Below are 24147 nucleotides of genomic sequence, written 5' to 3'. Positions count from 1 at the left end.
GTTTCTAAAAAACAAAACTGTTTCTTTAAAATTAATATTAGATTTTGTACCTGCCACAGATAGATTGAATAGTTTACTCAATATTTGGAGGAATAGATTTGTCTCATTTAGTCTTGAGTGCGAGTCTAGTTTTAAGATGCTTTTTTGAGCAGCCTTTTGGATACACAGCTCCAACTGTCTTCTTTTGTTTACAGTAGTAGACAAAAACAGTTGCTGGTTTCGACAGGAAAAACACCGTCTATGGTAAACTGCACGCTTTGTTTTATCCCCTCAATTTATTCACATATTAAATGGACAAAGGAATAGGAAGACCCTTCTAAATTGTCTATTAATTTTATAAATTTTATACAAATTTCACTTTTGTTAGTTATTTTAGCATCTATTCACATATTTTACGAATTTAGCATTAATAGCAAAATGCCTAAAATACGTGTCTCTAGTTATGGCATATTAAGCTTTTAAAAAATTTGTCGGTTACTTGTTCGATCCGTATACGGTTGTATTTTTTTCAAACACCTTTTAAATACATTTATATTTAATTGTTTAGTATGAAAAAAATTGTACAAACCAAGTACCTACCTACATATAAACAATATAAAACACCAATTGAAAAATTAATTAATTAATTAGTTAAATAAATTTTCAATAGATGTCGCTAAATGCATGGAGACTAATTTGCCTACAGGAAAAAATTTGTAGCAAACAGTATATATAGAAGTTTTTTTGTTGATCTGTTATGATTAGAGGTAGGATAGTTACAGTGCTATCCATTGTTCGGCAAACCTTTAACAATGCATTTACAACCTTTGAACAATAGACGGCCCCCTCAGGCTCCGGTGACTAGTTATGATGTTTTAGCTGTGACGTACATATGTCGATCCGAAACGACTATTATAGTACGGCGAGCGTTATCTTACAGACACATAGAATAGCGATATGATATTTATCATATCAGATTATTAAATACAATAGATCTATATTACAAAATAAAACTTTATAACTGTGATTTAGAAGTGCCTAGACGTCTTAAAAAACATATTAGAAATTTAACGTCCATGTGGACAAAAATCTTTTTGTCCATTTGGACGTATCCAAGCCTGCCATAAATAATTACATACCATTATATATAATTCCATCCATTTTTACTTTTTCTATGTATGTACGTAGTAACAATAGATGAAGTTTTGTGATCATGCGAAAATTCGAACTCGAGATTTTGACCGATTCGAACTCAGAATCGATTACTGATCACGTTTTCATCTAGATCTAGAAAAAATGTGTGTGTGTGTGTGTGTATTTTGGCGATTTTTTGAACACCGTTGGTCCTATCGAACTGAAACTTACTATCGGTCACTGAAATTTTTATCGACACCACGTAAATTTTTTAGCTGACCGGAAATGGTACCTCCTCATATAGGTGTCCTTTTTTTTAAGTTTTTCAATTCAATTATCTCATAAACCGCGTTCTGAATCGGACTGCATTTTTTTTACATGTAATATAAATTATAAATTTTATAATCTAATATTTTATATTCTGTCCATACCCCTGAACGTATCAAGCTGAAAATTTATATTTGTATTTTTTGCTGATAAGGTTTTGGTCAGAATTTGTAAACCGGAAGTAGTATTTTTGTTTAAACAATATTTCATTATTTTATTTTGACAATTTAAATTATTTTTATCGTTTTGATATTTATTGTGTATAATACTGATAGTGATTTTAAGTAATAAAATAATTTAAACAAAATGCGACAACCGGAAGTAGAACTTTTGTATTGTGCAAGTTTCCATAAATTTGCGTTCAATTTGTATCGAAAATGCTGTCATAGCTATGAGTATTTCATAATGCTGCCAGTCGATATCGATTTCATTATTTATGTATGGTACTATTTATTTTCCACTCTACGTCTATGCACACCGGTTCCTATTGGCCATTGGTATTTAAAATTATTTTACTTTTTTTATTGTATGTATAACGCAGTAGCGCGTAAATATACAATAGAAGTTCATGAAAATAAGCGTTACTGACATTTTGTCCGTTGATATATCAATGGGAATATTTGAGAAAGGAATATTGATAGTATGCAGGTATCACTTAAAAATGGCAAAGTTTCAAAAAGATCGGAAGAATGTAGGAATAGTGTAAGCGAAGTGAAACATTGAATAGTCTTGTAAAAAACTAATAGCCAATATACGAATTAAATGGGTTTAATTCCACCGATTAGTGTCAACAATTAGTTTCAAATTGTGAAACTAATTTTCAACAAACAAGAGCTGTTTATTTATAAACTATCAATAAAATCTGTCACACACAATTGCCGATGATAAGTGAAAATATTTGGCCATTAATTTATGTATCAGGAATGTTAACAAAAGTATGAGTGTGAAAAACATCACGATGAAAAAAAAACACAATTATTTTTACAAATAAAATTTTATTTACAAATGAAAGTCCTAAACATTTTTGTGAGTATAAGTATAACGCTGTCGTTAGGTTACTCCACAACAAGTATCAATTTAGCCGCCGATTTTTCTACCATGCGGGGAAATTTTACAAAGTATTATTTTCGACAAGAGATTCATTCAGTTATGCCTGGAAAATGATCTAGTAATTATGAATACATATTTTAAATTATCAAAAAACACACCAGACTCACAACTTAATATTGTACATTTGAAATATCTTGCAGACTCACAACTTAATATTGTACAAAACCTTAGTTACATAATATTGTACAAAACCAGACTACATAGTACATACATATGTATATCACAATCAAACAAAGGTATAGAAATATACCATTTTGGTATATTTCTATTCTATTCTTGTTTGATTGTGCACTACTTTGGTATATTTCTATACCTTTGTTGGTATATGCACTACCAGTACGCATTCATTACATAGGTACCCTTAATGTCTTATGTTGATGTTGAGCTCGTCATCTTTTATTATCTACATATGTATGTAGTTCCTTTTCTTCCATTTTGTGAGAAGTATTGAAGGGACAAGTGGTAATTTTCTTATGACACGTCTTTTTTTTACATCTTAATACGTGGAATGCCGGCTCGATTACAAGTGAGGCATTATATGGACATTGCTGTAGATTACAATGATGTTGGACATTGCTGTAAATACGCCGATGACTGAGAAGATACTCCGATTTTCTGTTTCTCTCTGTTAAGTGCGATTTGCTAATTTTTTATTAGTGTTTCAACTTCATGTTTATTGTGGGATAGTCCATTACTGTTCCACGCGGCTATTCTAGGCAAACTCATTTTAATGCTCTGTTGATTGGAGTTATAATAAAATGCTGTTAAAGCCCTCACGAATTAAGACGATACACAAATAACAGGAAGTCTTGCCACTCAAAACTTTATAGACATGCTCATAAACCAATCACAAAAGATTGATATCCTCATTCATTACATAGGTACCCTTATGGGAATTATTACAACTCCAATCAACAGAGCATTAAAATGAGTTTGCCTTGAATAGCCGCGTGGAACAGTAATGGACTATCCCACAATAAACATGAAGTTGAAACACTAATAAAAAATTAGCAAATCGCACTTAACAGAGAGAAACAGAAAACCGGAGTATTTTCTCAGTCATCGGCGTATTTACAGCAATGTCCAACATCATTGTAATCTACAGCAATGTCCATATAATGCCTCACTTGTAATCGAGCCGGCATTTTGTTATCTCATAATGTTGTAAATTTTGATAATTAATTTTGTTATCTCATAATGTTGTAAAAATGTAATTATTGCTTTTTTTGGAAAGCTCAATTTTTTCCAAATATTTATATTGGACAACGCGAGTTACACAAATACCATCATTGGCTACTATTTCTGAACCAATAAAAGATGACGAGCTCAACATATATTTAAGACATTTGTAGTATCTTCGCAAGGATATCCGGTTAGATTTAATGATATTATAAATCTAAATATTCCAGATAGGGTGATTGATCAATTTAGTGTGAATGTAATTGATAGTGATATCGAATTGCCAGAAAGTCAGACAGATCTGCAAAGTAATATGAATGTACAAGTAAGCAATAATATGCTATTGGCGAACAATCTAGTGTAGTTGGTGCCGACGTGCAAGAGCACGATATTGCATTTGTAGGAGAAATGTGGGATTTAAATGCTACTCTCTACAATCCAGAGTCTTAATGTCTTATGTTGATGTTGAGCTCGTCATCTTTTATTATCTACATATGTATGTAGTTCCTTTTCTTCCATTTTGTGAGAAGTATTGAAGGGACAAGTGGTAATTTTCTTAGTACACGTCTTTTTTTTACATCTTAATACGTGGAATGCCGGCTCGATTACAAGTGAGGCATTATATGGACATTGCTGTAGATTACAATGATTTCATTTTTCATTTTTTTCATTTTCCCAGTTTTTTCAGGCCCCGGGTGCCGAAGGCATCGGGGGCGCTGCCCCCGGGGTGCTGAAGGCATCGGGGGCGCTGAAGACATCGGGGGCGCCCGAGGCGTCGGCGGCGCTGGGGGCGAAGCCCCCGGGGTGCCGGAGGCATCGGGGGCGCTGGGGGCGAAGCCCCTCGGGGTGCCGAAAGCATTGGGGGCGCCGGGGGCGTCGGCGGCGCTGGGGCCGAAGGCCCCGGAGCGACAGAAGCGCCGGGGGCGAAGGCCCCGGGGTTTCCTCACACCTATGTACATAGATTCCGACCAGCTCATCAGTATGAAATATCTCCATATTCTGCAATGCAATAATTAAAATGTGAGTTTCCCATTAAAGGGTGTATCATATAAAAAAAATGTAACATACATACATAAAATGAAAGTAGAACTGTCTTCATTTTTATCCTGCCGCAGGGCATATCTGAAAAAAAAATATAGCCATTTTACATATTTTATAAATACATAGATTAGTTTTTATTTTGAGTAAATCAGTTTATTTCAGAGAGTTATATTTGTTTGAAATAAAAGTTTTAGAAAACGAAGAAACTTTTCAAGTGATACAAACACAAATTTTACGATTTTGCTGCATTGAAATGCATACCACAAAAATTCAAAAATGAGACCGAGAAATGAGTCAGTTGTCTCCAAAATTTAATACTCAAAAGACGTTTGTTTCTTGAAAATTTAATCGCGATTTAAATATTTACTTTTAATATTACCAATATGGAAAAGAAAACGTGTTGTATTATCATTAAAATACAAATTAGATATAATCAATGCTTTAAAAAGCGGTGCCTTACGACGTTTTTTGTCAAATAAATATGGTGTTGGAACGTCAACGATCTCGGATATTAAAAAACAAAGTGAAAAAGTTATGAATTTTACTGATTCTTTAATGTCAGAAGATGGCTTAGAGCGTAAGGTCATGAAAATATCAGGATATGAAGAAGTCGAAGAGCGTATTTTTATGTGGTTCATTCGAAGAGGATCGTCTGGACAGCCAATATCAGGTCCATCATTGTATGAAAACTATTTGCGATTTGGCAGCTTCAAAAAGAACAGCTTACTTAAAGCAAAAATCCATTAATTGAATTTCTTAATAAAGAATAATTTAATATTTATCTCCATATATGTAAATGTAGACAAATAAAAATTATTCATACTGAATGTTCACGTCTTTCCCTGTTAATTGTGATTTTTTCGATTATATGGACTAACTTCATCCCCAATTAGTCTGGATAATAGAGGTTCTACTGTACTTAACGTTTCAAAACCTGTTATACAATATATATTCAATAAATTGATGACGCCAGACGAATTATTACAATGGTAATAAAAATAAAAGTTTTCGAAAACAATATGTACTTGAAAGTGATCGGTATATGGTGATGAAATTCAGTCACGAACTAGTACACGAGAGTTTGACAGAAGAGGTTAGAGAACAATGAAATGTGAAATGAGTGTAAAGATGTTGTAGCTTAAAAAAATATTAGGTTATTGTCGAGACTATTCGTCTTTTGCCCTTTAACAGAGTTGATTGTTATTATACATAAATACATAGAACTATATCAAATATAAATGAAAAAAATATCTAAATAAAAATTTAGCAAAAACATTGATTTTTTCAATGGATGTGGGAAATTAAGAATAACAGTTCGATTGAATTGAAATTACATTTCAAAGAAATTTATGACATATTTATGCGATAGAAGTATGAGAATTTTTCAAACGAATTGATTTAACGATATTTTGCCTTTTAAAATGAATATTTTCAAAGGTTTTTAATTTTTAAAAAGTTCAAAAAAAGCAACAAAAATTCTTATAAGACTCTTATTAGAAGTCGATCGCCATGAAAATTTACATCAAAAAAAAGTAGCTCCCAACCTTAACCCTTTGAGTGCTAACGCCTTTTCTGTAATTTAACATTCTGGCTCGTCACGTAGACCCCAAATAGACATATGCTAGCAATAATACGTGTGGGGTGAGTATTCAGGAGAGTGTCCACATTACAATGCATACATTTATAGGGACATCGTTTTTAGAAAACTGTGGTACCGTTTTTAAAATCTCATGGTACCGCAACTTCGACTGCATGTAGTCTGCTGCGTAGGGCCTTGCAACCTAAAAAAATGCACAAAAACGCAGCTGCAACGCCCATATTGGCCATCATAGAACAAAACAATGCTACAAAAATGCGGTTTTTTGCAATTGAAGACGTACCTCGTGGTCAACTGTATCATAGAAATACTACTTCAATAGGATGCTATATGCGTGGCAACCCTACGCGGCCATCTTAAGAAATAGAACGCGATAGAAATTCCACGAAACGTGAGTCATATTATACATCTTCCGACACACAATCAGCTTCTTATTTAGAGCCATTAAAAACATCAACAAATTGTAAAATCGCCACTTCGAATCATACACAATAGTGACTAAGCTAACAGACAACGAATGGACGCATCTACATACATAGATGATCCGCTCGCGCGATTCCAAAATGGCCGTCGATTAACGCATCAAAACTTGCACGCAAATACACGTGACCAATGAAAACCGAATTCGCACAGCAAAATACATTTATAATAGGTACTTACCAATGAGGTAAAGATTTGTAGACTGCTGATTATTTTGCAATCGAGACTTTGGACGGTTGGCTCAAATTCCTCCATGTCGAATCCGCTGACATCGCCGAATCGGATGCTAAAATCAAATATTGCACAATGAAATTCTCAATTATATTAATTACACAATACATAACAACGCATACATACATCAGAATTTTAACAACGCGCAAATTTTTCATCCCAAGAGGATGAACACACCAAGTTTGGCAACGATAAAACGGGACGCCACATGCTGTCCTTGGAAAGGCTGAGCTCCTACTGGTAAAACTTGGCAAGACAATTTAAAGGAAGGGGGGAAACAAAGCCTGGTGCACACAATGCAATCTTTGTTGTTTATGCCCTGTATAAACTGCACTTTTTAATAATAAGATGAATTATTCCAATACGATCTAAGTACATGGCGTATCTACATATGTATGTATGTCGCGTAATTTTGGATATCGCATTCGGTGCCTTATTTAGCCTCTTAAGCTAATTTCAAAGATCTCGCTTCCTGATTATTTTTCGTCTCGCTGCATACAGTGATATATTTGGTAATTGCAACCAGTGAATTGGAGCGGACTGCTTTTGTAACTGCTCCGCTCCGGGATAAATATTTTGCTCCAGCTCCGCTCCGTGCTCCGCTCCGTGCTCCGCTCCATGCTCCGAGCAAAAAAGCTTCAATAAAATCATGTGCATTCAAACAGTAAATAAATTATTAAAAATTCGGATGTGACCAACCCATGACTCTATCTGTGTATTTGAAGAATATAAGAAGGTCACAAAACAAAATTCTAAACAAAAGCACAGGTTCAAAAGTTCAAAAACAAAAGCACAGGTTGGACCATGTCGTAGGATCTCAAGAGAAGGGGGATGTCAATCAGAAATGTGCAGAAGATTATACATGGCGGAAACGGCGATGATCAGTCTGACAAAGATATGGAAAAACCGTTCTATAATGAGAAAAAATTCGGATGTGACCAACCCATGACTCTATCTGTGTATTTGAAGAATATAAGAAGGTCACAAAACAAAATTCTATATTAAACCGAACAGACACATTCATACATACCGGCAGCATTATGAAATACATACTAATAGCTAAGACAGCATTTTCGATACAAATTGAGAGCAAATGTATGGAAGCTTGCACAAGACAAAAGTTCTACTTCCGGCTGTCGGATATTGTTCAATTTTTTTTTATTACTTAAAATCACTATTATTATCATTATACACATTAAATATCAAGAAAATAAAAATAATTTAAATAGTCAAAATAAAATAATGAAATATTGTATTAAAAAAATACTACGTTTTAGGAGCGTTTTCGATACAAATTGAGAGCAAATGTAGGGAAACTAACACAAGACAAAAGTTCTACTTCCGGTTTACGAATTCTGATCAAAACCTTAACAATTCTAAGTTAATCTAATATATAATTTGGAAATAGACTTTGTATGTAACATTGGTTGGTTCGCTCGTAAATCCGTGACGTCATCGAATAAATGATCCGATTTTTTTCGATTCAAAGGATTCGAAGTCCCTGGAAATGAGGGCGCCGGGAGCGAAGCCTCCGGGGGCGAGGGCGCCGGGGGTGAAGCCTCCGGGGATGAAGGGGTGGGGGGGGGCCACTGGATTCTGGTAAACATATCTGGATGCTTATCAACTTTTATAAATAACATGGTATTAAGCTTAAGCTTCTAGAATTAAATTTCAGTTGAATCAACTGAAGGGTTTCTGAGAAAAATATAACAAAACCTCGATTTTCTAGAGTAAAAGCACTACTTCTGGTTTAGGTAAACATATTTTAAAATATTGATGTATACAATTTATAATTACTATTACGTGTAAAAAATTTGTGGTTTGGGAGGTAATTGAATTCAAAAACTTAAAAAAAAGAGGGCACCCATAATGGAAGGTACCATTTCCGGTCAACTTAAAAAGTTGAAAAAAATTTACGTCGTATCGTAAAGAATTTTAGTGACCGATACTAAATTTATATTCTATAGGATGAATAGTTTTTTAAAAATCCCCAAATACATTGACACACACACATACACACACATTTTTTCTAGATCATGACAACGTGATTAGTGATCGATTCTGAATTGAAGACTTTGTTTGAAAAACAGCACATATCACAAAATACGAATTGTGCAGGAGAGCAAAAAAAAATATTTATGTTCCGTAATTATTGAAAAATACTTTATTTAATACATTTTATATTTAGAAATACAATATACAGTAAGAATAGTTTAAAAATAAAAGTTGTAAAATACACGTAAAAAATAATAAAAAACAAAAACCAGGTGGGACATAGGTCGTTTTTCCACAAATTTCGCAATTATTGAAAAATACTCTATTTAATACATTTTATATTTAAAAATACAATATATAATAAGAATAGATTAAAAATAAAAGTTAAAAAATACACGTAAAAAATAATAATAAATAAAATAACCAATAATTCGTTTTTCCATAAATTGCGCAATTATTGAAAAATACTTTATTTCATACATTTAATATTTAAAAATACAATATTCAAACTTAATAAGTTCCGCCACTTGATCTTTCTAGAACAGTGGTCGGTAACCTGTGGCCCCGGAGTCGCATGAGGCTCTTTGCATCAAAACTCGCGGCTCTCATTGTCTACCAAAGTTTACGTGAAATAATATAAATACGTATTCCGATAAGGGTGTATGAAACATAAATTTCAAAAATTGATTTTCATACATCTCCACAATTTTCAGCTCATAAATGAGTAGGATCTACATATATAAAATTTTAATATACAATCCAAAACTATTATGTTGCGGCTCCCAAACTTTCCAATTTTGCAACTTTTTCCTTGGTTTGGCTCTTAGCTAGAAAAAAGTTCTTCATCACTGTTCTAGAAATATTAAACAAATAATCAATGTGTTCCGATAATAAAGGGGACTGCAAGCAATCCAAACGCTGTAGCAGTCGAGCGTATAACGCGGTATCCTTTCTACAAAAGTGGGATAAGCTAAGGGTGACATTTATGTCCATACAAATCATCACTTTTTATTACCCACTAATTCCAATCTACGTTATTATATATTTGTAAAGAAGCATGTGGAAGTTATGAAAAACGAGGTAAATATGCATACAATCAAAATCATACCTATATGTATGTATATATATATATATATATATATATAGGTATGAAATGTGAAAAAAAAAAAATAATATAAAAAAACGATTTTTTAAAATATAAAATTGTGCCATTCGATAGTTTTAAAAAAAAATATTATACCATTAGAAGAAGTTATAAAACATATGACGTCCATACATGCATCGTTTGAGGCCGATCTTGTAGGAAGAACAACATATGTCCCTGGACATATGTTGTTTTTCTAACAAAATGCTTGGACAAGTGTTGTTTTTCCTAAAGTGGCTTTTTTTTGACGCTCATTTTTAGGGACTAAGAGATTTTTTCCACATCCAATAAAAAGTGAGCATGTAGTCCGTGATCAGGACTATCGTTTGCAACAATAAAGTCGATTTCGAAAAAAATGGACATATGCTGTTTTTCAAACGGACTCTTCAATTCAAATCAGTCAAAATCTAGAGATCAAATTTTTGCATGATCACAAAACTTGATCTATTGTTACTACGTACATAGATAAAGTAATAAAAACAGTAATAAGTCAAATTAATAAAAAATAAGCTTTATATAGAATAAAAAATAAATTAAATTAAAATATTCTTTGCTTAATATTGCAAATATACTTAAAGTACAAGTATGAGTACAATACAAACTAAAGGCATTCATTCATTTATCAATCATATTCATCATTGTTTTCTTGATTGATTGTGATTTATGAGTGGAATTTTGATTTACTCTCTTCCATTTGGGCCTCACAGGGATGTTTTGTATTTGCAGTTGGTTCTTATTTATTGGAACTGGCTGTAGGTGCAAGGCATTCCTTATGTTATATTTTATATTTTTACGTATCTGCTATTAAAATTGCTATTGTTTTTTATGATTATGTATATTTGTCTATGTATATACATATGTTTATATTTATTTTTCTTTCTCTATTTTCTTTTATAAGACATTCCCTTCTTTGTTGTTTTTTATAATTTGTAATTATTATTATTAGTTGTTTGTGTATATATATATTTTTTTTTTTTTTTTTGGTGCCATCTTATCGATTCCCGATAAATCATCACCAGCGATATCGTTGCTCTTCAGATCATGTACGGGCACTACGGAATCATCACTCCGTCCCCAAAATTGTGAATTGGGCTTCTGAATCTCTCACATTCAGAACACCAATTCGTGAGGCTTTTTTCGCTTTAAACGCCTCTGCTGGTGAGTTGTGTCCAATAGCTGCAGCGCTTCTATGTTAGGGTGACGGTGCAGTCTCAACTCGTGCCTCCCGGCGCATTCTCGGATGACTTCTTTTACTTTTTTGATTTTAAGGTCCTTGTGGATCTCTTCATTTGTGACGAAGCGATATGCATCGGTGATAATCCTCAAAAACTGGTTTTGACATCTTTGCATTTTTTCGATATTGGATGGCTTACTGCATCCCCACAGTTGTATGCCATATGTCCATATTGGCTTCACGATTGCCTGGTATATCAGTTTTTTGCATTGTAGGTCTAATTTGGAGTGTCTTCCTATTAGCCAATGCATTTCTCTTTGTTTAATTCGAATCTGTTCTATTTTTTTTTTAATGTGATGCCTCCACGTAAGCCTTGAGTCAAGATGCAGTCCTAAATATTTAGCTGACAAAGCTTGTGGAACTTGGATTCCGTTTATGAAAGTCTGAGTGCTGACACTATTTCGTCGCAGTGCAAATGTGACCTGCATTGATTTTAGCTCGTTGAGTTTCATTTTCCAGTCCTTGGTCCATTTGCTGATCTTGTCCAGTGCACGCTGCAGGCGTTCAAATGCTTCCTCCTGTGACTCGCTCGATGACATAATGACTGTGTCATCTGCAAATGTTCCAATGAATGTCTCTTCGCTTGTCGGGATGTCAGCAGTGTATATCAGGTACAGTATAGGCCCTATTACGCTTCCCTGTGGTACTCCTGCAGAGGCTGTGAAAAAGTTAGAGAATGCCTCTTCATGAGCAACTCTGAATTTGCGTCCGGATAAGTATGATTCCAGTAATTTGACATAATTTCCAGGTAATGACTTGCTGATTTTGTGGATAAGTCCTTCGTGCCATACCCTGTCGAAGGCCTGTGAGACATCAAGAAATACAGCCGGACAATACTTTTTTTCCTCTAGCGATTGCTCTATTTTTGAAATAACACGGTGCACTTGATCGATGGTAGAATGTTTCGACCTAAATCCAAATTGGAAGTCGGGAACATCGATTAAGGGCTTGAGTCTTTTTAATAATAGTTTTTCGAATAGCTTAGAGATCGCAGGCAACAAGGATATTGGTCTGTATGATGTTACTTGTTCGGGTGACTTTTCTGGTTTCTTCAACATTATGATTTGAGCAGTTTTGAAGCACTCTGGCACATGCCTGAGCCGGAAACATGCATTGTATAAGTATGTTAGCATGATAATAGCCTTTTTCGAAAGTTCCTTGAATAGTCCCGGTGAGATTTCGTCAATTCCAGGTGCCTTTTTAGGATTTATGTTGTCATCTATTTCTTTAGCTACTTCCATAGGGGTGACAGTTTTGATTAGTTGCTGTGGTTGATACATTGGTGTATAATCAGCATCAGATTGAATATTGTGTGGTTGGAATACTGTCTCTAAGTGTTGTGCAAACAGCTCAGCTTTTTCTTTGTTGCTTCTTATCCACTCTCCTTGCGCATTTTTCAGAGGTGGTATTTGTAGAATTGGTCGTTTGAATTTCCTAGTTGCTTTCCATAGTGAGTGATTTTTATCAGCTGCAGGGCCCAAACCTTCCAAATATTTTTCAAAACAATTTTGTTTATGCTCTTTAATAAGTCGGTTAACTTTGTTACTTATGTGGTTAAATTCTCTTTTGTCTGCAATATTTCTGGTTCTATGCCATATTCGTCTTGTTCTACGTCTTTCTTTAATCAATTGTCTAATTTCCATGGGGTAATTAATGATTTGGTCTGGTTTTTCTTTTGGTACAGGTGTAGCTTCTTTCGCAGCCTCTCGTACATAGTCAATAAAATTTTGAGTGTGTAGTTCGAGATCTTCTACAGTTTTAAGTTTCACTATTAAATTTATTGATTGGTCTAGTTTTTTCCTGAACATATCCCAGTTAGTGCGTTTATTTGTCAGGTTATGTCTCCTTATTCTTTTAATTACCAGTGTGCTCAGTGTCATTAGCACTGGTGTGTGATCAGAAGTAAGGTCCTCTATTCCTTCGACCTCAATGTGGTTTGGGGCTATTCCTTTGGATATAAAAAAGTCAATTAAATCTGGTACCTTTTTACTGTCGGTCGGCCAGAAGGTTGGTTTTTGTGAGGAATGATACTCGCACGAGGAGCTCTGAATCGCGTATAGAAGGTTGTTTCCTTTACCAGGAGTTATAAGTCGTGATCCCCAAGCTGTATGTTTAACGTTGTAGTCTCCTCCAATAATAAATCTTGGCCCAAGGGAATTAAAGATGTTTATAAATTGGTATTTTGTGATGGTATGCTTTGGAGGACAATATGCTGCAGCAATATTTAAGTCAGCATTGCCATATTTAATTGTGATGATAGTAGCTTGCATGAATGGTTCTCTGATATCTTTTTGTTCGAAGTGCTGGATATTTTTTTTGATTAAAATAGCAGTACCACCGCGAGCTCGTTCACTAGGATGTGTTGTCCAATAAGCCGAGTATCCGTTTATCTTTATGTAACTTCTTTGTGAAAAGTGTGTTTCTGATATTAGTGCTAGATCGATGTTGTTTGTCTTTAGAAACACTTCAAGTTCATGGACTCTCTGATTGAGTCCGTTTGCATTCCATGTTAATATGCGTAGGGAATTATCTGTCATTTTTATTATGTTTACTTGGTGATTTGCACTGATTTTCAATTTTTTCCACTCTGGTTATGAGCCAGTTGAGTTGGTGTTTTATTTCAGTTTGAAAGTCACATAGCAACTGCATCATGCCACCGATGGTAGGTTCAGTTGATTTATTTTCCTGCCCGATATCTTGTTTGCTTTTGTCTGCTTGGGACTTAGCTGCTTCACTATATGTTTTGTCCACAGTTGTTTGTTTATCAACAACTTCAATTTGATTTTGTTGTACGCGTTGTGTTACTGTTACCTTTTTGGGTTGTGATGCTTTTATCTTTTTTTTATAGACCTCACACCCCCTGTAGCTAGCTGGATGTCCTTGCTGGCCACACAGGGCACAAGTTGGGGGAACATTTTTCTGCTTGTTGCATTTTGTTGTGTGATGGTCTGCGGCACATTTGACGCATTTAGGTTGTCGATTGCAAAAATTTTTTGTATGCCCAAGTTGTTGACAGTTTGTACACTGAGGGATGTCTTTTACTTTCATTGGTGGTTCAATTGTTACTCTGCAATGTAGAAGTTCTTTAATACCATATACTTCTTTACAGTTTTCTTTTGGCACCAGGTCTACAAAAAATAGTGGGAAATGTTTTATTTGTCTTTCACCATCGGTTGTAAATTTCTTCATAATATTTGCCACATTGGCCACTTCGTATCCTTTATCTTTGAAAGAATCTTTTATTTCATTAACGTCTGTTGATGGCGGTAAACCTCTAACAACCACTCTATAGCACCTTTCATTCTTGAGTTGATAGGTGTGGTACTCTAGATTGTGAAGGGGGTTTTCGTTGTCTTTACATTCACGTTGTTTTAAATCATTTAGTGTTTTTTTGATTTTGCGATAATCTTCTTCGGTTTGTGTAGTGATTTTGATACTATTATTTGAAATTAATTTAAATTGACATTGAATGGGTGGTGTTTCTGTTGTTGATAATAGATGAGCTCTAAACTTATTGAAGTCAATAACATTGCTCACATAAATAGGCGGTGGAAGTGGTTGTTTGTTAGGTTTATTGGTTTGCTGTTTTTGTGTTTCTTTCAGGTTATTTTGCGGGGAAGATAATACTTTATCTATTTTTCTTTTTTTACTTCTTTTCTCTGCATTTTGGCTAAGTTCATTTTCAAGTTCTTCTTCATCCGTGTGGTAGTCTTTATTCATATTGTCAAGACTTTTGCTCCTATTTAGAATAGATGTAGAAGGCCTGGATTTTTTTTCCATTATTTCAATTCTTTTCTTTAAATCGGTTATAGTTATCTCATATTGTTTGCATCTGATTTCATATTGTTGGCATAGATGTGTAAGTTGATCATACGGATCGTACTGCTGCGCCAGAGGCACTGGATTATCTGTGTTCATTTTTCAGAACGGGTGCAAAACTGTGCCGCGCCGGTAACAGCGCGGCAACAGTTTGATTTTGTTGTTGTATATTCACTTATTATATTATATTATTGCAACTTTAAATTTTATTATAATAATTATTATATATTTATAAAATTTATAAATGTTATATCGAACGCGATAAGGCGATAACGCACATCGACCGATTGCAACCGTGTACGGCGACGAACTTATAAGAATAATGATAATGTATATTTGTCTATGTATATACATATGTTTATATTTATTTTTCTTTCTCTATTTTCTTTTATAAGACATTCCCTTCTTTGTTGTTTTTTATAATTTGTAATTATTATTATTAGTTGTTTGTGTATATATGTATATGTTTTGTTTTTGTTATGTCTAATTTCTTTAGTTATTATCAAGGCTGTGGAGTCGGAGTCGGAGTCGTGGAGTCGCGCTGTTTTGGCCGGAGTCGTGAAAAATGAGCGACTCTGACCATTTTTTAATTACGAAATTTATGAAATTTCAATTGCGTAATAATGAATGTGTATAGCGTATGAATATTAAACGTGTAGACGCAGGAGTCGCTCCAGACAGTGAGTCATAAAAATGCAATGCATACAAGTCAACGCAAAAATGTTTGGTCCCTTTCTTTCTTATGTCGAAAAGCGAGATCTGATATATGTTTCCGGTCTCCGCGACGAGCCGGAATGTTAAATTACAGAAAACGCAAATATCGGAAGGCAAAGATCGAAAATCCGATCTTTAATTTGCGCGAGCAGGATACAACAGGAACAAGAGGAACAGGCTTTTCCTCCCGTATTAATGTGCGCGCGCAGAATACGGGAGGAAAAGCCTGTTCCTCTTGTTCCTGTTGTATCGTGCTCGCGCAAATTAAGTGAGTATGTACGTGAGTATGTACCGTTTACCATGCACCCTTTTTTTTTGATCTTTCGACTTAAGATCTTTCGATTTTCGATCTTTGCCTTCCGATATTTGTGTTTTCTGTAATTTAACATTCTGGCTCGTCACGTAGTGTTTATATGTTTCATCTGTTACTCGAAATGCATACATTTGTTTGCTCGGTAAGTTTCTTCAGTCATTGTTTTGCAAAACGCCATGCTATTGAGAGAAAAAAAATTACTAGATAATGATTAGAGGTAGGATAGCCAAGGTGCCGCTCATTGTTCCGTTGTTATAAATCCTTTGTAAAAAAGGTTCGGCAAACCTTTAACAATGCATTTACAACATTTGAACAATACGCGGCACCCTCTGGGTCTGGGCTTTAAATTAATGATATTCTATTGGCTGGGATCTACATATGTTGACCCCATGGTGCTGTCTATGTATATTGACAGAAGCGCAAATGAATAGAGCTAAGAACGCTCTGTTTGAAGTAACAATTCGGATGAATGGTCTTGGAGTGGGAAACGACACGACATCAGGCAGGTTTGATCAATCAATACTTGAATTATCATCATCTTCATCCGAAACCGCTGAATCCGAAGACGATTTTGATAAATATCTCAATGAACAAGATGAAATAAAACGTCCTCGTTTGAGTCCCAATATAGTAAACAAAGAAGACTCCATTTCAAAATTTAAAAATGAATTTTACGATGCATTGTAAATGGTGGTAAAAATTGACCGAGCTAATAATTTAAATGTTAAAATGGCAATACAGCAGTATCCAGAAATCATAAAAAAAATCAGCGTTGATCGTTACAGCATTACCGCCAACCCAAGTGTCCGTAGAGCGATTATTTTCCGCTCTTAAAATCCTTAATTCTGATTTGAGAGCTTCTATGAATACAGATTTATTAGAAGCAATGTTGTTTTTAAGAATAAATTCAAATAAATAATAAATAAAGTTTGATTTGATCTTGTTTTATTTTAATGCCTATAACATGAAAAATATTATAAAAATAAATATAAGGATAGGAAAACAACCTGATAAAATTTAGCATTTTTGAGTCGGAGTTAGAGTCGGTGTCAGAGTCGGAGTTGGAGTCGGAGTCGGAGTCGTGTTGTTGGTAAATATCGGAATCGGAGTTGGAGTCGGAGTCGTGATTTTTTTAACGACTCCACAGCCCTGGTTTTCTTGATTGATTGTGATTTATGAGTGGAATTTTGATTTAATCTCTTCCATTTGGGCCTCACAGGGATGTTTTGTATTTGCAGTTGGTTCTTATTTATTGGAACTGGCTGTATGTAGGTGTTGTTATGTTGTAGCTGTTATGTTATATTTTATATTTGATATTTTTACGTATCTGCTATTAAAATTGCTATTGTTTTTTATGATTATGTATATTTGTCTGTGTATATATGTACATATGTTTATATTTATTTTTCTTTCACTCTTTTCTTTTATAAGACATTCCTTTCTTTGTTGTTTTTTATAATTTGTAATTATTATTATTATTAGTTGTTTGTGCATATATGTTATGTTAAGTGTATATGTTTTATTTTTGTTATGTCTAATTTATTTAGTTATTATTTTGTTTATTTTCATTTCTGTTATATTTTTGACCATTGTGGCGCATTAGGAATTCCTGTAATGCTACAATGGTGAAAATCGCGAATACACAATATTTGGCACTCAAGTTCTCGTTAATATGATAGTTATCGTTAGTATGATGGACTTTTCGGCTGCCAGATGTTCCGTTATAGAGATTTTAGTGACTTTGTGACCAGTAATCACCGAACCAATAACGGCATAGGTAGGCTGAAAATAAAAATATATTCGGAGCGTGGAGCGCTACAAAATGTTAGGTGCTCCGCTCCGCTCCTGCTCCGGGCAAAATCTCATCGCTCCACTGTTCCATGATCCATGCTCCTTCTCCGTTCCAATTCTCTGATTGCAACCACTACATCATCTGGCATCGAAACACAGCGATGAACGACACATCGTGTGCATGGCTCCTCGCCGTGGGTGGTCTCTTACATTTCTTCAAATATGGGATACATCGTTATCGATCACTGAAAAGTAAGGATAAATACAGGCATACAATTTGACCAAAAAAGGTCCAGAGGGTCGTTTTGGGACGCCGCATGCTGCCCGTCCCATGGATCTGTGCATGGCACGCCTCATTTTTTTCACATGTTTAAAAGTATCTAAAAAAAAAACACATTCCACATTCACTGCTGTGTGATTTCGCCCTTAACCGTTGATAGTCTTTTGAAGTGTGTTAGTTGAGAGTGTCACGTTGCTACTTGTTTTAACAGGAATTCGTTGATTGCTTACACACGTTTAAAAAAATATATATCGAATAACACTGAATACCGATAAGTAAATTTGACAATATCCATATTGATTCATTTAACACATCGTAATGATAATATAGGTATTTATAATAACGGACGCGATGTATTGATATTGAGCGCCGAGCGACGTTAGGCCGAGTTACGGGTGACGTCAGCGTCAGATGAGCTGCGTGGGAGCGTACACACATACACAAATCCACGAAACCACACACACATTCATTCATCATTTCGAACGGGTGAATATAGCATATGGCATCGCACGCCGTAAAGCTCGTCTTGTTATCTGACACTTATAAAACAAGTATAAGTGAGAATGAAATACATATATGTAAGGGCGCAAAATCATCATATGGTTGAATTTTTAATACAAATTCTAAATGAATACGACGAATTACTGATTTTTAAGTGAAATAATCAGAATCAGAACAAGATCCATTATAATTACAAGAAAACACTACATATAAAAACGGGCAAGGAAAATAATTCAAATAAAGATGAGCATAACTGTTATGCCATAACATAAAATGGATAGAAGGAATTCTTAATGTTCCGGAAGAAAACGGCATTTTTGGGATTAGAAACACTGCCAGAAGAAGTGACAAGTCTTGAAAATCTATAGGATTTTTTCAAATATGTACTTTTTTACTACTGACAAATTTATAAATTTGTCAGTAGTCATAAAATGTAATAAATTTGTTCATTAATTACATCGTTAAATCAAACACGCTCGATTTAATGATGTTATTGATATGAATATTCCAGATTAGGTCATAGATCCATTTAATGTGAATGCAATTGATACTATGTATGTACAGTGGCGTAGCGAAGGGGGGGGGTCCGGGGGTCTGAACCCCCCCCCCCCCTTGGCGGTGGAAAAATATCCTACTCATGCCATTTAATAGGTGCCACTGAGTAGAATTTTGCAAACGGAAAATATAGATTTATGCACTGCAATGGATGTGGCCATAAACGTCGAATCTATAGTAAAAAACCTTAAACAAAATAATGAATCTGAATTTTCAATTATATTCCATGACGTTAGGAGGACTGTACACCCGAAACCTTAATTTTGTTGCCGTTCCTTTATTCGATATATATATATATATATATTGAGTGAATGCGACAATATATATCAATATATATATTGAGTGAATGCGATAGTTGCGCTTCGACCAGATAATATGTATTTTAAATCGACAAAATCAAGGTTTCGTATTCTCCAATTTTCTCCTCCGAAACTGGACTAATTTAAAAAAAAAACACTAATTTTAAATGAAAAGTTTTGCGAAAAGAGAATATTATTATGAATATTGATTATCATTTGTCGATAGAATTAAATATTTTTGGTAATAATACATGCAAATTAAAATCATTCATTGTGTCTTCATTAAAGCGTAAGGATTGTAAATAGGTTTTTGAGCTCTTTTTCCTATTATGCTGTAGATTAACATTAGAATAATATAATACTATGATTAATAACCAAATTAAATTAAATTGTAAAATAGAAAATGATCAGTAGATCAGTAGCTATTAAAATAGATATAAGATGTATTGTGAACATAATTTCGTAATAATAAAAAGCATTTAAAAATCAAAATCAATTAAAGCGTGATTTTATATCTTCTATTATTTCATCCAACACGTGGAATGAAAGTACTCCGTCGATAGTATTCTTCTGGCCAGGCCCAGATTTAGGGGCCAAACTGGGCATTTTCCCAGGGGTGGCATATTTGAGGGGCGGCAAAAATTGGCAAATGTAAACTAAAAAAAAATTATAAAACACAAACGTGCCGTTTCGCGCATTTTCAACGCTCCGCAGGTACTTTGAAACTTGGTGTAGGCGAATAGACCAAACAATAACAATAACCAACGGAGATCATCTGATATAAATTCAATTGACCTTGCAGTTCTGTGCACATTAATAGAGAAAAATGTCCCCAAGGTTAGTATTAAAATTCATTAAAATCAGTTGCAAATGGTGAAAGAAGATTTTTCCAAATTAAAGATAGATTAAATGGATTGGCTATGATGGCTATAAAACTATGTAAATAAATAATGCTTTAAGAATTCTTACGAGATTTTGCCGAAAAAAAGTGAGATGAAAATTTTTCCTGATTTTACCTTAGTTCAATGATTTTTTAAAATATTGTTTATTATCCTTTTTGATATCAAATAATTAAAGGGGTGTTGCATTTTTTTTATTATTAATTTTGTGTTTGTGATGTTTCTTTGATTTTTAAAAATATTTCCTTTTTTGCTTTTTTAAAATTAAATGTATAAAGGCATATTATATTACTGGTTATAATTTTATATGCAATATGTACCTACATATGTATATATAAATATTAAATTAGATTTTTATTTTTTAAAAATAACCACAAAATTTGATGTTGGAAAATTTTATTTTAAAATAATAATAAATAATGGGTGGCAAAAATAATTTTTTCCCAGGGTAGCGAGGAAGCTGAATCGGGGCCTGCTTTTGGCAATCCTTGGGCAATTTTGCGGCAATCCTTGGGATTTCGAGATTTATATCTAATTATTTTGCTAATTTAGAAGTTTCTTCCCAAATATTCAGCAACTCGGAATTCAGCAACAAAGGTAGGTCTTTAATGATATTACCAGCCGAAAATAGATCGAGTGTTGTTTTTTGCAATAAATTGCTTAAGATAATACAATTGCTTTGGAAAAGATATATATATATATATATATATATATATATATATATATATATATATATATATATATATATATATATATATATATATATATATATATATATATATATATTATGCATCGAAGTGATACGATTTATAAGAAGATGAGCTTTTGTAGATGATACACTATCCTCCCAGGTTTCAATATTTTCTAATGTTATTTTTATGAAAATATTGTCGTACCATGTCTCTCCAGACAGCGAATGTCACACAACTTTCTTTTATAATATGAAATTTCTTGCCGCCGATACGTTGAAAAAAAAATGACTGCTTTTATTATAACAAAAGAATTTCGTGCACAATGCAAGCCCACAAATTAAAAAAAAGGGAAACCAAATATGCACACGGTATTAAATTTATACGGCTTTCGACCGATTGCTTACAAAGTTGTATTGCCTATGAAAAGTTTAATTTTTGTCGAAAGATCGAACACCTGCAATTGTTTTTGTTGTTTTCCAAGTAAAATCTACCAACAGCGACTCAGATTTCAAACCAACCTTCTTTTGCTAAAAGCGCTATGCCATAAATTATGAGAATTTTAACAGCACAAATGGTTACTTTAACCTTGCATTAAACTTAGCCCGCCTACCCGAAAGGGTCGTGTAGATATGCAAAAACTACATATAAGGGCGAAATCACACAGCGTGAGATGCGGGACGTGGTTTTTTTTTAGATAGTTTTAAACACAGAAAAACTGTGGCATCCGCGGTACCATACCTGGTACAAACGAAACATTTGAGCTGTTTCGTTGAAATCTATAGTAGAGTTTATCCTTGTTTGACAGTGCTATATAACAAAACGACCCTATATACCATTTTCGGTAAAATTTTATCCTTGCTTGACAGTGATCGATAAAGGTGTATCCCATATTTAAAAACATATACATAGGAGAACATGTCGAAATAATATGATCGTACGAATGTTTGATCTTTGTATTGTATGGATTTTAAATTATAAATAGATTCGTACTGTCGTACAGCTTCTATTTTTCAGACATTATGTAAATATGTACATCGTATGAACTGCGATGTACCAAGCTCAAATGACGAACTGTTTGTGACGTTAAACACAGTGCTCCAATTGCAGTCACCACTTTCAGTGTCAGTTAGTTACGGTCAATAAGTAGTGCACTACATATGTAGAACCCTTTATGCAGAAAACATCTTTGTCCGTTTGTTTATGAATGGCATGTGTCGTTTCAAATGAGTATTTAATTCTTAAACCTACCCGGAAATTAGTCAATTTTTGTTTACAAACGGAACACTTGTTTATGTATTTTTGTTAATTGTTTACTAATTAAGTTTAAACCTGAATTATTAAACAATAAAAGCTTGAAATCCTTAATGTCATTTTTATTTCCTACGATCTTATTATTTCGACAAGTTCTCCTACATGTTTTCAAATATGGGATACACCGCTATCGATCACTGTCAAGCAAGGATAAAATTTTACTGAAAATGGTCTATAACAGGTCTGGGCAAACTTTTTGGATGAAGGGCCACATTAGAAATTAAAAATGAGCGGCGGGCAGCAAGTAAAATACTATTTTTAGATATACATTATTCATTATCGTGAAAGGAATTAAAACATTTTTTTTTAAATTTCATACAATACAACAATTTAATTTGACGAATGAAACTGTTTTACATTTTTAACAGTTTTAATTTCAGGAGAAAATTTTGTAGTTGAAATTTTTAAAAATACTTGTAAATTTTCATCTGTGATGCTTGATTGTAAAGAAATTTTATTGATACTAATGATTGAAAATGTTTGTTTACATATTTAGGTTGATCAAAAATGTCTTGTCAAAAAAGTTTGTCGAATTTTTCCGTATTTTTTTTAAGGGCGTCGTAAAATTTGCAAATTTCTTCATAACGGTGTATGTAATTCCCTTAAATCAGCATCCCACTGTAAATATATAATCACTAGAGGTAGGATAGTCACAGTGCTATCCATTGTTCCATTATTGTAAATCCATTGTAAAAAAGGTTCGGCAAACCTTTAACATTGCATTTACGACCTTTGAACAATACAATACTTTCTGGGTCCGGTGACTAATAATCACCACTTAAATCGTTGATAATTTCACCATAGTCTTCAAATTTATTTTCTGGTATCTTCAGCAATTTCATGGTTGAAAAGTGGTCTACCCGTTTAATCAATAAATGGTGAAAAAAACAGTCGTAGTTTTAATTTAAATGCATTCAAACTTTTCACCATATCATGGACATATAAATTTTCCCCTTGGAAGACTGTGATGAAAGTATTTAAATGTGTCGCGATGTCCAAAGTAAAAGCAAAATCACACACCCAGTCATTATCAGTTAATTTGGGAAAGTCGATAATATTTTTCATTTCTAAAAATAGAACGATTTCTTCTTTTGTATCTCATACTCGCTGAAGTATTTTTCCTAGACTAAGCCCTCGAATATGATTATGATAAATAATATGAAATATCTGTGAAGTGAGATTTAATAACTTGAAGAAAAGCAATGAATTGTCTGTGTTTCAAGCCACTCGATCGTATTAAATTTAATGACAAGAGCCCTTCAATAATTTCAAATTGAGTTACATCCGTGGATGAAAATTAATACATGGGCGGTATCTTTTCGATCATTACTTTCGTCGAGAGCTATCGAGTACCATGTGGTCGATTCTAATATTGATGAGAATAGCTAATTAAAATTTGTATTTTAGTTTGGCTCAAATTCGAATTCTATCTTATCAGAAACGATAAAATATTTAACAAATCAACAAAAAAAATTTAGATCAGAAAAAAGTAAACTTGAATTTGAATTGAATTTTGCTCGCG

At 33.6% G+C, this 24147-nt stretch overlaps 1 long non-coding RNA gene across 1 annotated transcript; it reads right to left on the bottom strand.

Annotated features, from left to right (window-relative positions):
• Window positions 1-2422: 2422 nt before the first annotated feature.
• Window positions 2423-7317, bottom strand: LOC143922531 (uncharacterized). The gene is made up of 5 exons (XR_013261586.1): window positions 7205-7317; window positions 7028-7133; window positions 4802-4851; window positions 4295-4728; window positions 2423-3032 (listed from the first exon to the last, which is right to left on the bottom strand). It is a non-coding gene; the product is annotated as an uncharacterized LOC143922531 (long non-coding RNA).
• Window positions 7318-24147: the final 16830 nt, after the last annotated feature.

Source organism: Arctopsyche grandis, chromosome 2, assembly GCF_051622035.1.
Source record: "Arctopsyche grandis isolate Sample6627 chromosome 2, ASM5162203v2, whole genome shotgun sequence".
NCBI classification, from domain to species: domain Eukaryota; kingdom Metazoa; phylum Arthropoda; class Insecta; order Trichoptera; family Hydropsychidae; genus Arctopsyche; species Arctopsyche grandis.
This window is presented reverse-complemented; position numbering and strand designations above follow the sequence as displayed.